Below are 13759 nucleotides of genomic sequence, written 5' to 3' on the forward strand. Positions count from 1 at the left end.
AAGTTTCAATCAATTCCCACAAGTGGTTACTGAGATACCAGCTTACAAACGCGGACGCATGGTTGAGTCCAACAGCTCTACCTATTCTGTGAATAGCCGAGCTAAACAAGAGCTGTCAGATGACAGCGCGCTCGACTATTCTCAGTGCTTGATAGTATAATATAAGCTATGAGCAAAACTTTAACATTACAATAAGCATATTCTAAGTCGAAAAAGGGCCATAATTTAGTCAAAATGCTTGACAGAATTTCCTCCTCCTTTTTACAGACTGGGGTCATGATGGTAAATAAGTATGCAAAATATGAAAGCAATATCTCAATGGACTATGAAAATATTTGGGGTTGTACGCAAACTTTAACATTACAATAAGCATATTCTAAGTCGAAAAGGGGCCATAATTCAGTCAAAATACTTGATAGAGTTGCCTCCTCCTTTTTACAGACTGGGGTCATGATGGTTAACTTTGGAACCCATGATGGGATCTGGCCAGTTTTCGACAGGAACCGAGATATAATGCCAATTTAAGTTGTGTGCAACTTTGATTAAGATTAACTGCAACATGTGGTCTCTTCCGTGTTAACAAGATAGTTTGAAACAGACGGACAATGGATGGACAACGGACGAAGGGTGATCACAAAAGCTCTCCTGTCACTCAGCTAACAACAATACCTACTTCATAAGCACATTCTGAATGCACATCGTCTTGATGAGGTGATCATTTGATCCAAGTTTCATGAAAATTCTTCAAGGGCTTTAGGAGATATAGAGCGGACACTAAATCTTACGGACGGACGGAGGGAGGGACGGAGACCATTCCTATAAACCCCCACCACACGTGGGGATTAATCATGAAGCTGGGCACCTCCAAATAATCATAATGTAGATGAGGTAGTTCTATTTGAATCACTCATTTTTTAACTGTAAAATACCGTTCCTATCTCCAGATACCCAACAGACATGCTATTTGTATACATGTTTAGGCCTAACCTGCCTGCTAAACTCAACAGGTAGAGCACAGATCTACCGATAGAGGTGTCACGAGTTTGATCCAGTGACGGGCTGTATGTTCTCCGTGACGACTTGATAAAAGACATTGTGTCTGAAATCATTTGTCCTCCACCTTTGATTCATGTGGGGAAGTTGGCAGTTACTTGCAGAGAACAGATCTGTACTGGTACAGAATCCAGGACAAGATGCCCACGGGCAACATGTCGAGCCCACCAGCTGTCAAAAAGACCAGCATTTATAATGCTATATGGTGGCGACAGAACTGTTTGCGGCAAACATTTCTGCCAAGTTACTTAAGAACATCTCCATCCATAGCTAAGTTACAGCCAAGACAAGAACAACTGCATCAACTTTTGACCTTTGACCCCGAAGTGTGACCTGGACCTTTCAACTACTTACTTTAACTGTCTCACTAAGGCAAACAATTGTGCCAAGTTATTTAAGAAACCCTTTATCCATGGCTGAGTTACTGCCCGGGACAAGGAAAACTGTTTTGACCTTTGACCTCTAAGTATGACCTTGACCTTTAAGCTACCAATCTGGTTGTTGCACATGACACATCATCTTATCAAAGCAAACATTTGTGCCAAATAATTTAAGAATCTCTCAATCCATGGCTGAGTTAAGAGCCTGGACAAGCAAAACAGCACCAAGTTTTGACCTTTGACCTCAAAGTACTTTACCTTTAAGCTACCAATCTGGTTCTTGCATGCGACACACCGTGTCATTGAGGCAAAAATATGTGCCAAGTTAGTTAAGAATCCCTTGATCCACTGATATTAGTTACAACCCGTACAAACTCAGACGGACGGAGGCACTGAAGGACATACACCAAACCAAAATTGTGACAACTATTTCGAGCTCACCGCCAGCAAGCTCAACAAAAACTGGTTAGGTTAACTGCCTGCCATTACATAACTGAAATACTGTTGAAAAACAACATTAAAACCAAAACAAACAAAACATATATAGGCCTCTGACCTTACACTCATCATCACTAAAGTTTGGATGACAGGACAATGTTCTAATGCATATATGACAAACTGAAGTCCAGTCCATTTAATGAAAACTGCAAATTATACCGAAGAATTTTTTACTACATTCATAAGCAATTAGAGCTCTGATTTTTGAAACATTCCAATGGAACTACATTGCTGCACTGTGCTGTTCAGTCCATTTAACAAGAATTCTGGCAACAGCAAGCAATCGCTGAACGCTTTCAGCATTAGCCGACTCAAAAAGGTGGCAAAATTGATAATTTGTCTGCTGCCAGAGTTGTAGACCTTGTGTCATGTGATGTTTGAATCAAATCTAGTAATGTAAAGATGGTACCTAAGGGTACGTATTCAATGACAACAACAACAAATCAAATGCAAAACTGAAGTGCATATCGCTTTTCGCACACTAGTAAATACAGGAACTTTTGACAGTGACATCGGCTTCGTTGTTTTTGTCGATTAGCTAAAGAAAGGTGCTTGTCATTTCTTTTTAAGTAACACAACCATTTTATTTATACTAAAGAAAGTCTGCATTACATAACATAAGTTTCTGTAACGACAGATTCTGCATGGTAAATGCAATTCTGCACGCCTCGGTCAGTATGCAAATTAGGTACATTTATCAACACAAGGTGCGTGTCAAAAAAAGTGAATTAACTTCTTTAGGCACAGTTTTTGGAATGGTTTTGGTGCGACCATCAGATAGAATATTCATTTTTTATCGTTCTGTTTTTAAATCGTACATTTTGAGGCCTTGATTATTCTTTGCAAATGAATTTTGTAAATGTTGAGGAATTCGATGTCGTAAAATTCATATAGTCTGTATATATTTCTTTCTCACGAATAATGTTTTCTTTCCTATGATTATATCATACCTGTAAATTATCAAAAGTAATACATAAAGAAATTGTCTTTGAATAAGTTTGTTTGAGAATAAAAGATAATGCTCAACTTTTCTGTTTCAATGATTATTCATAGATCTTTGAAGTAAACTATAATTTTGGGAAGCACATCCGAATCAATGCAAACGTTGTTCAGATATCTAAATAGTCCTAGAAGAGTTATCTGTGACTGGCTTCACTTTTCCAAGTAGGACCAAGTTTTTCGGATTAAATATTTCCTTTCAGCATGAAAACTGAAGTATAATAGTAAAACCAATACATAATTGAGGTACTTCTGTATTAAGTTTTCAACAGAAAGTATTATCAGATGTAGTTTGAATTTTTAGGTACCATCTCTAAGTAATATGTGTGTGTGAGAAAGCACCAAAATTAATTAATTAATTGATTTTGTTGGGTTTTACGCTGCAACGACACAATTATAGGTCATATGGCGACTTTCAAGTTTTTTATGATGGAGGAAGACCCCAGGTGCACCTCCGTGCATTATTTCATCATGAGCGGGCACACTGGTGGAACCATCAACCTTCCGTAAGCCAACTGGATGGCTTCCTCACATGAAGAATTCAATGCTCCGAGTGAGGCTCGAACCCACATTGACGAGGGGCTAGTGATTTAAAGTCAGCGAACTTAACCCCTCGACCACAGAGGCCCCCTGCACCAAAATAAAACTGATATTGTAAGTAACAAGAGGGTCATGATGACCCTGGATCAGTCACCTGAGTAATATGAGCTACATGTTTCAAATGTCAAACTGATGATTTTTAGAAATTTTTTGGAAGATTTTCCGATGTACAATCAAGTAACCCCTGAGGCGGGGCCAATTTTAACCCAGGGGTCATGATTTGAACAAAGTTTGCAGAAGTCTACTAGGAAATAATACATATCAAATATCTAAGATCTAGGCCTTCTGGTTTATTTTTAGCAAATTTATGAAGATTTCCCTATGTACAATCAAGTAACCCCTGGGGCTGGGTCAATTTGACCCTGGTGGGTCAAGATCTGAACAAATTTTGTAGAGGTCCACTAGGCAATGCTACATGTCAAATATCTAAGATCTAGGCTTTCTGGTTTATTTTAAGAAAATTTTGAAGATTTTTATATGTACAATCAAGTAACACCATGTGGAGGGGTCAATTTGGGGTCAATCTGACCCCGGGGGTCATGATTTTAACAAATTTTGTAGAAGTCTACTAGGCAATGTTACAAGTCAAATATCTAAGATCTAGACCTTCTGGTTTATTTTTAGAAATTTTTTGAAGATTTTCCTATGTAAAATCAAGTGACCCCTGGGGTGGGGTCAATTTTGACCCGGGGGTCATGATTTGAACAAATTTTGTAAAGGTCCACTAGGCAATGCTACATGTGAAATATCTAAGCTCTAGGCCTTCTGGTTTATTTTTAGAAAATTTTTGAAGATTTTTCTATGTAAAATCAAGTGACCCCTGGCAACCCCAGGGGTCATGTTTGAACAAATTTGTAGAGGTCCACTAGGCAATGCTACATGTCAAAAATCTAAACTCTAGGCTTTCTGGTTTATTTTTAAAATTTTTTTTGAACAATTTCCTACAGAAATCTATGTAAAATCAAGTGACCCCTGGGGCGGGGTCAGTTTTGACCCCAGGGTCATGATTTGAACAATTTTAGTAGAGGTCCACTAGGCAATGCTACATGTCAAATATCTAAGCTCTAAGGCTTCTGGTTTTTGAGAAGAAGATTTTTTAAGACTTTCCTATGTAAAATCAAGTGACGACTGGGGAAGGGTCAATTTTGACCCCGGGTCATAATTTGAACAATTTGGTAGAGGTCCACTAGGCAATGCTTCACACCAAATATCTAAGCTCTAGGGCTTCTGGTTTTTGAGAAGATTTTTAAAGTTTTTCCTTTCAGTTGCCATGGCAACCAGAATTCTGCATGGAATTCAATTCTTTGAATACTTTTTGTAGAGCTTCACCATAGGAACATTCCTGTGAAGTTTGGATGAAATTGGCCTAGCGGTTTATGAGGAGATGTCATTTAAAGTAAAAGTTTACGGACGGACGCTGGACAGCGAGTGATCAGAATAGCTCAACCTGAGCCTTTGGCTCTGGTGAGCTAAAAAGGGAACATCATTTATGAAATATTTGTGAAAGAGTGAAGAACCCAGTCAAGTGTCATATGATGCGGATGATGATGTGAAAGGTTTTAAGTTTGAATCAAATCCATTAAGTCATAACAAAGATGTACCAAAAGTGTATCAAAGTCAAGAAAAAATGGTACAGGAGTTATAGCACTTGTGTCATATCATGTTGGTGATGATTTGGAATAATTATTTCAAGTTTGAATCAAACCCATTTTGTAAAAATAGAGATAGAATGAAAATGCGTCAAAACTTTAACCTAAGATTTTAAGTAAAAAGGGGAATAATTCATATAACATTGATGCTAGAGTCAGACCACTTGTGTCTTATAATGTGGGTGATGATGTGGAATAAGCATTTTAAATGTGAATCAAATCCGTTTTGTAATAACAGATATTATGAAAACGCATCAAAATTATCCTAAAATTCTAAGTAACAAGGAGCACAAAGGATGAAATATTGGTGTGGGAGTTATGACCCTTGTTTCATATGATTTGGATGATGATAAGGAATAACTATTTTAAGTTTGAAGCAAATACATCAAGTAATAACAGAGACAATTTAAGTGAAAGCACATCAAAACTGACAAGGTGTGGATGTGGATGCTGACGCTGACAGAAGAAAGACAGCCCTCCTATACTTGGTATAGTCAAGCTAGTGATTTCTGGAAAAGATAATAACTGGAATAAGATATATACTGTAAAACTGCACTACTTTATAGTGCACAACAGTAAAAACAAGAGGGCCATGAAGGCCCTGTATCGCTCACCTGACCTATTGACCTAAAGATCATCAAGATCAACATTCTGACCAAGTTTCATTAAGATATGGTCATAAATGTAGCCTCTAAAGTGTTAACTAGCTTTTCCTTTGATTTGACCCGGTGACCAAGTTTTTGCCCCCACATGACCCAGATTTAAACTTGACCTAAAGATCATCAAGATTAACATTCTGATTAAGTTTCATGAAGATACAGTCATAAATCTGGCCTCTAGAGTCTTAACAAGCTTTTCCTTTGATTTGACCTAGTGACCTAGTTTTTAACACACCTGACCCAGATTTAAACTTGACCTATAGATCATCAAGATTAACATTCTGACCAAGTTTCATTAAGATATGGTCATAAATGTGGCCTCTAAAGTGTTAACTAGCTATTCCTTCTATTTGACCCCCGTGACCTAGTTTTTGACCCGACATGACCAGATTCGAACTTGACCTAAAGACCATCAAGTTTAACATTCTGACTAAGTTTCATGAAGATATAGTCATAAATGTGGCCTCTAGAGTGTTAACAAGCTTTTCCTTGATATGACCTAGTGACCTAGTTTTTGACTCCATCTGACCCAGATTTAAACTTGACCTAAAGATCATCAAGATTAACATTTGGACCAAGTTTCATTAAGATATGGTCATAAATGTGGCCTCTACAGTGTTAATTAGCTTTTCCTTTGATTTGACCTGGTGACCTAGTTTTTGACCCGACATGACCCGGATTCAAAATTGCCCTAAAGATCATCAAGTTTAACATTCTGACTAAGTTTCATGCAGATATAGTCATAAATGTGGCCTCTAGAGTGTTAACAAGCTTTTCCTTTGATATGACCTAGTGACCTAGTTTTTGACCCCACCTAACCCTGATTTGAACTTGAGCTATAGATCATCAAGATTAACATTTTGACCAAGTTTCATTAAGGTATGGTCATAAATGTGGCCTCTACAGTGTAAACTAGCTTTTCATTTGATTTGGTTCGGTGACCTAGTTTTTTATCCTACATGACCCAGATTCAAACTGGACCTTAAGATCATCAATATTAACAACCTGACCAAGTTTCATGAAGATACAGTCATAAATGCGGCTTCTACAGTGTTAACAAGCTTTTCCTTTGATTTGACATGGTGACCTAGTTTATGAACCCAGATAACCAAATATCGAACTCGTCCAAGATTTTATTAAGGGTAACATTCTGACCAAGTTTCATTAAGATTGGGCCAAAAATGTGACCTCTAGAGTGTTAACAAGCTTTTTCTTTGATTTGACCTGGTGACATAGTTTTTGACCCCAGATGACCCAATATCGAACTCGTCCAAGATTTTATTGAGGGTAACATCCTGACCAAGTTTCATTAAGATTGGGCCAAAATTGTTACCTCTAGAGTGTTAACAAGCTTTTCCTTTGATTTGACCTGATGACCTAGTTTTTGACCCCAGATGACCCAATATCGAACTCGTCCAAGATTTTATTGAGGGTAACATTCTGACCAAGTTTCATTAAGATTGGGCCAAAAATGTGACCTCTAGAGTGTTAACAAGCTTTTCCTTTGATTTGACCTGATGACCTAGTTTTTGATCCCAGATGACCCAATATCGAACTCGTCCAAGATTTTATTGAGGGTAACATTCTGACCAAGTTTCATTAAGATTGGGTCAAAAATGTGACCTCTAGAGTGTTAACAGTCAAATTGTTGACGACGGACGGACGGACGGACGGACGGACGACGGACGACGACGGACGCCGGACACAGGGTGATCACTAAAGCTCACCTTTGAGCACTTCGTGCTCAGGTGAGCTAACAAGGCAGTGTGAAAGACAGCTAAATCCCCCACCACTGCTATGGATAGTGAAAGGGTAAACCTTTGATTTTAGCTGTGACCTTGACCTTGAACTGACATGGCTGACTCATGAATTCTGCACAACGTCTTGATGAGGTGATCATTTGACCAAAGTTTCATGAAAATCCTTCAAGGGGTTTAGGAAATACAGAGCTGAAACCTTTGACCTTCAGTTGTGACCTTGACCTTGAGTTGACATGGCTGACTCATGAGTTCTTGATGAGGTGATCATTTGACCCAAGTTTGATGAAAATCTTTCAAGGGGTTAAGGAGATACAGAGTGGACACCAAATGGAAGGCTCAAACCTTCGACCCTTAGTTGTGACCTTGACCTTGACCTTGAGCTGGCATGGTTGACTCATAATTTCTGCACATCGTTCTGATGAGGTAATCATTTGACCCAAGTTTTATAAAATTCCTTCAAGGGGTTTAGGAGATATAGAGCGGACACGAAATGGAAGGCTCAAACCTTTGACCTTCAGTTGTGACCTTGACCTTGAGCCGACATGGCTGACTCATAAGTTCTGCACATCGCCTTGATGAGGTCATCGTTTGAGCCAAGTTTGATAAAAATCCTTCAAGGGGTTTAGGAGATATAGAGTGGACACAAAATGGAAGGCTCAAACCTTTGACCCTAAGTTGTGACCTTGACCTTGAGCCAGCATGACTGACTCATGGGTTCTGCACATCGTCTTGATGAGGTGATCATTTGACCCAAGTTTTATAAAATTCCTTCAAGGGGTTTAAGAGATATAGAGCGGACACAAAATGGAAGGCTCAAACCTTTGACCCAGAGTTGTGACCTTGACCTTGAGCCGACATGGCTGACTCATGGGTTCTGCACATCGTCTTGATGAGGTGATCATTTGAACCCAAGTTTCATGAAAATCCTTCAAGGGGTTTAGGAGATATGGACCGGACACGATTTTGTTACGAACGGAAGGACGGACGGATGGAAGGACGGACGCAGACCATTCCTATAATCCCTCCGCCACAGTGGGGGATTAATAAGTGACACTGTTCTGTTAAAAGTATGAAAAAATTTCATCTAGTACTCAAGACCTACAATTCTATATGATGTCTGTACTAGCATGTTAGCAGAATGGTGATCTATTACTGTGAAATCATGTGTATTTGTGACAGCCAAATTTTTATAATTTTCCTTTCTAAGTTTAACCATAATGAAAAATAACTTACATGTTCAACGGTTTAAATCAACAAATTCATATCCACATGAAATAGCCATTTCCGGTTTGACCCAAACTCCAAAACAACATGCCCATGAAATTAACTGATTTTACAATACTTTATGGCACTGGCCTCCAGATCGCACGACAACAAAAAAATAAACAAGAGGGTCATTGACCCTAAAGCGCTCATCTGTGTACAAGGCTTCAAGTGTGTTTGTATAAGAGCAAAGTTAGGTCTTCTATGTTAGCTTATATTACATACATGTCACACACACTTTTGAACCTAGGGCAATAATTTGAACAATTATAGTATAATTACAAATCTGATATAACACGCCAAATATCAAGGCTCTAGCTATTATTAATTCCAAGAAGAAAAGTGACCACAACCAGCCATGTTTTTTGATGAATCAGAAAAATTTTAACAATCTTGGTAGAGGGTAACACAAGAACCATTTGTGCAGAACTATTTTAAAATCAGGTCAGCAGTTTCACATAAAAAAGATTTTTAAGTTTCCACTATATACATATAGGGAAAAGTGACCACGCCCTCTGATGAATCAAAATAATGTGAAAAATCTTGGTAGAGGGTCACTCAAGGACCATTTGTGTAAAATTATTTTAAAATCGGGCCAGCAGTTTCACACAAGAAGATTTTTAAACTTTCAACTATATACATAACAATCTTGGTAGAGGGTCACACAAGGCCCATTTGTGTAAAATTATTTTAAAATCGGGCTAGCAGTTGACCAAACTTTAATTTCATAATTTTTAGCCAAAATCTGGAGGTCAGAGCCTTTAAGGAAAAGAAAGAGCACTGCAAACATGGAAATGATAACAAGAGGACCATGATGGTCCTGAATCGCTCACCTGTCCCAACATAACCAGTTTTGAACTGAGTATGACGTCGTTTTTTTTCTATTATTTGACATAGTGACCTAGTTTTTGAGCTCATGTGACCCAGTTTTGAATCTGACCTAGATATCATCAAGATGAACATTCAGACCAACTTTCATACAGATCCCATGAAAAATATGGCCTCTAGAGAGGTCACAAGGTTTTTTCATTATTTGACCTACTGACCTAGTTATTGATGGCACGTGACCCAGTTTCAAACTTGACCTAGATATCATCAAGATGAACATTCTGACCAATTTTCATGAAGATCCACTCAAAAGTATGGCCTCTAGAGAGGTCACAAGCTTTTTCTATTTTTAGACCTAATGACCTAGTTTTTGACCGCAGCTGACCCAGTTTCGAAACTGATCTAGATATCATCAAGATGAACATTCAGACCAACTTTCATACAGATCCCATGAAAAATATGGCCTCTAGAGAGGTCACAATGTTTTTTCATTATTTGACCTACTGACCTAGTTATTGACGGCACGTGACCCAGTTTCGAACCTGACCTAGACATCATCAAGATGAACATTCTGACCAATTTTCATGAAGATCCATTCAAAAGTATGGCCTCTAGAGAGGTCACAAGGTTTTTCTATTATTTGACCTACTGACCTAGTTTTTGAAGGCATGTGACCCACTTTCGAACTTGATCTAGACATCATCAAGATGAACATTCTGACCAAATTTCATGAAGATCATGTGAAAAATATGGCCTCTAGAGAGGTCACAAGGTTTTTCTATTTTTAGACCTACTGACCTAGTTTTTGACCGCACGTGACCCAGTTTCGAACTTGACCTAGATATCATCAAGATGAACATTCTGACCAACTTTCATAAAGATCCCATGAAAAATATGGCTTCTAGAGAGGTCACAAGTTTTTTTTTATTATTTGACCTACTGACCTAGTTATTGATGGCACGTGACCCAGTTTCAAACTTGACCTAGATATCATCAAGATGAACATTCTGACCAATTTTCATGAAGATCCATTCAAAAGTATGACCTCTACAGAGGTCACAAGGTTTTTCTATTTTTAGACCTAATGACCTAGTTTTTGCCCGCAGCTGACCCAGTTTTGAATTTGACCTAGATATCATCAAGATGAATATTCAGACCAACTTTCATACAGATCCCATGAAAAATATGGCCTCTAGAGAGGTCACAAGGTTTTTCTATTATTTGACCTACTGACCTAGTTTTTGAAGGCACGTGACCCAGTTTCGAACTTGACCTAGATATCATCAAGATGAACATTCTGACCAATTTTCATGAAGATCTCATGAAAAATATGGCCTCTAGAGAGGTCACAAGGTTTTTCTATTTTTAGATCTACTGACCTAGTTTTTGACCGCACGTGACCCAGTTTCGAACTTGACCTAGATATCATCAAGATGAACATTCTGACCAACTTTCATAAAGATCCCATGAAAAATGTGACCTCTAGAGAGGTCACAAGCAAAAGTTTACGCACGGACGGACGACGAACGCTGCGCGATCACAAAAGCTCACACTGTCACTTTGTGACATGTGAGCTAAAAACATTCAGCCTAGCTCAGATAAATTTTCCATCAACAATTGAGTCACAACAGGAGGTATGCACCTTTAACCCTTAGCCTGCTGCAGGCGAATTTAACAGCCTTTGCAAACAGCTTGGAACCAGATAAAATCGGCGTCTGATCAGGTTCCAAGCTGTTTGCTACTCTGACAATATTTCTTCCAATTTTGGTGCAAATTGAATGAACTTTTCAATTTTAGCAGATGACATTTCCAGCAGACGACAATTTATCTAGCATGCTAAAGGTTAAAGAGGAACGCCATGAAAAAGGTTGCCCACATTTTTCGCAAACGTAGCGTGGTCAGGTCCATGTTTTCCTTTTCTGTGACACGTCAATCTTTCCTTTGAAGCGAAAACCTTATAACAATCATCGCATGTATATTTACTGGTTTTTGCATTACCATTTGGATTCATAATGCACAAATTTTCATGGCGATGCAGAGAAGAGTCCTCTAAACTCCTTCTTGCAGAAAGAACACATTGCAGAAGTATGTTTGTGATGCTTATTGCAGTGAAATCTATACTGCACTGTTTGGTTATATCCTTTCTGACAGACTTTGCAAATATGTTTAAACCTTTGTTCATGTTTCTTTCTGTGCAGACTGAGTCCATATTTGGTCTTATAGTTTTTACCGCACTTATCACAAATAACTTTTGTAGGCTTTGGTTCCTCATTCACCTTTTCTTTGGACTTGTGGATGCTGGTTATTGGTACATCTCTATGGACACTCACATGCCTTTTGAGATTGCATTTATAGTCTGTTGAATAGTTACAGATGCCACAAACATATATTTTTTCATTTTATCCTGTCACTTGCAGTATTTTCGACCCGATATCAGGGTGCCGTATATCTTTCTTGATATACCGTCAGTTGATCATGTGACCAGTGATATACGGTCAGTTGATCATGTGACCTTATGGTCGATATTGTTGTCATAAGAAATTTTGCAACGAAACCATCATCATTGTGTTGGAAATGTCCGAACTAAGAAAATGAGTGGTCAAATAATGAGTTTTTATTCAAAAAGGAAGAAGTTATTGCGATTTTGCCGGTAATCACGTCATTATCCCTTCGGCATCTCTTTCCGACGTACTTGTCTTTCTGACGGTTGGCATTTAGGGCTTTCTGTAATCTCGCGAGACGATATTTCACGCTTGATTTGACCGCACTGTAAACAAGGGGAGGAGTTTCGTTCATTTTGACAGCCGGATAAAAAAATGGAAATAAGACAGGTAATTCTACTCTAAAAAATATATAACTTACCTTCTTACATGTTCTTTTGTTAATTCCAAAAATTCCAATTAAAAAATCATAAAATTCATCATTATAAAGTATTTTTTCAATAACCAAAACATTCCTCGTCTGCATTGTGACATCATATGCATTGATGACGTCATCAACTTTTGTGTTTCATGTACAGGGTGTTTCCAAAAATTCGATCCATTTTTACCTACCTTCTTATGAGTGGTAGTATTTTTTCTTGTAGTTTCAAAGTACTGTTAAGAGGAAGTACAGAACTACTTACACCCCTCAGGATGTTACAGATGCATATAACATGGTAAAAGAACACCATCTACCTGTGGAACGTGTTGCCAAACAGTTTGGCATACCAATTACAACATTAAAAGATAGAATAAGAGGAAAAACATCAGTAGATGTCCTTAAGTCTGGTACTCCTCCTCTATTCTCACAAGAACAGGAAGCATTTCTGAGTCAGCACCTTATTACAATGGCTGAGATTGGTTTTGGATATACCCGGCAGGAAACAATTAACTTAGCCTCAGATTATGCTGTGCATCTTGGCCTAAGAGAACAAGACAAACCTCTTTCTAAACAGTGGTTTTATAACTTCTGAACCGATGGCCTAGCATTAAAGTTGTGAAACCTAGATCTTTGGAGATGGCAAGAGCAAGAAGTGCAACCCGCCCGGCTATTGACCAGTACTTCAATGAACTAAACAAAATTCTCACCAAATACAACTTAAAAGATAAACCACATTGCATTTATAATATTGATGAGAAAGGTCTTTCACTTGAACATAAGCCACCAAAAATTGTCACAGGTACTCATTATAAACCACAGGCTGTTACATGTGGAAAGTCGAAAACAGTCACTGTGATTGGTGGAGGAAATGCTGTTGGAAACCAAGTAAATTTTCACATAACGTATTTTTATGTTGCACTATTAATTAAGATATTTTCACTTAAGAATTTGCAAATTTTTAATGCATACTGTTATTTATAGTTAACATACATGAAATACACAATCATATATACATAGATTTTTTAAATTTTGTATTATGTATAATTTTTCCAAACAATTTGTTAGATGCAAAAAATGTAGTTGTTGCAATACTAAATTCTTAATATAACTGACTAATAATAGTTAGGTAATCTATAACTGACTGGTTATAATTAGGTAATCTGTCTATAAATATCATATAAAATGATAAAACAATGTTCATGTTGTTT

General features: G+C 37.8%; 1 protein-coding gene across 2 annotated transcripts in view; it reads right to left on the reverse strand.

Annotated features, from left to right (window-relative positions):
* The window catches only part of LOC123551410 (uncharacterized), a 69897-nt gene that overhangs the window by 16403 nt on the left and 39735 nt on the right, over positions 1–13759 (reverse strand). The gene's annotated exons all lie outside the window — the stretch shown is intronic.

The sequence above is a fragment of the Mercenaria mercenaria genome, chromosome 4 (assembly GCF_021730395.1).
Source record: "Mercenaria mercenaria strain notata chromosome 4, MADL_Memer_1, whole genome shotgun sequence".
NCBI classification, from domain to species: Eukaryota; Metazoa; Mollusca; class Bivalvia; order Venerida; family Veneridae; genus Mercenaria; species Mercenaria mercenaria.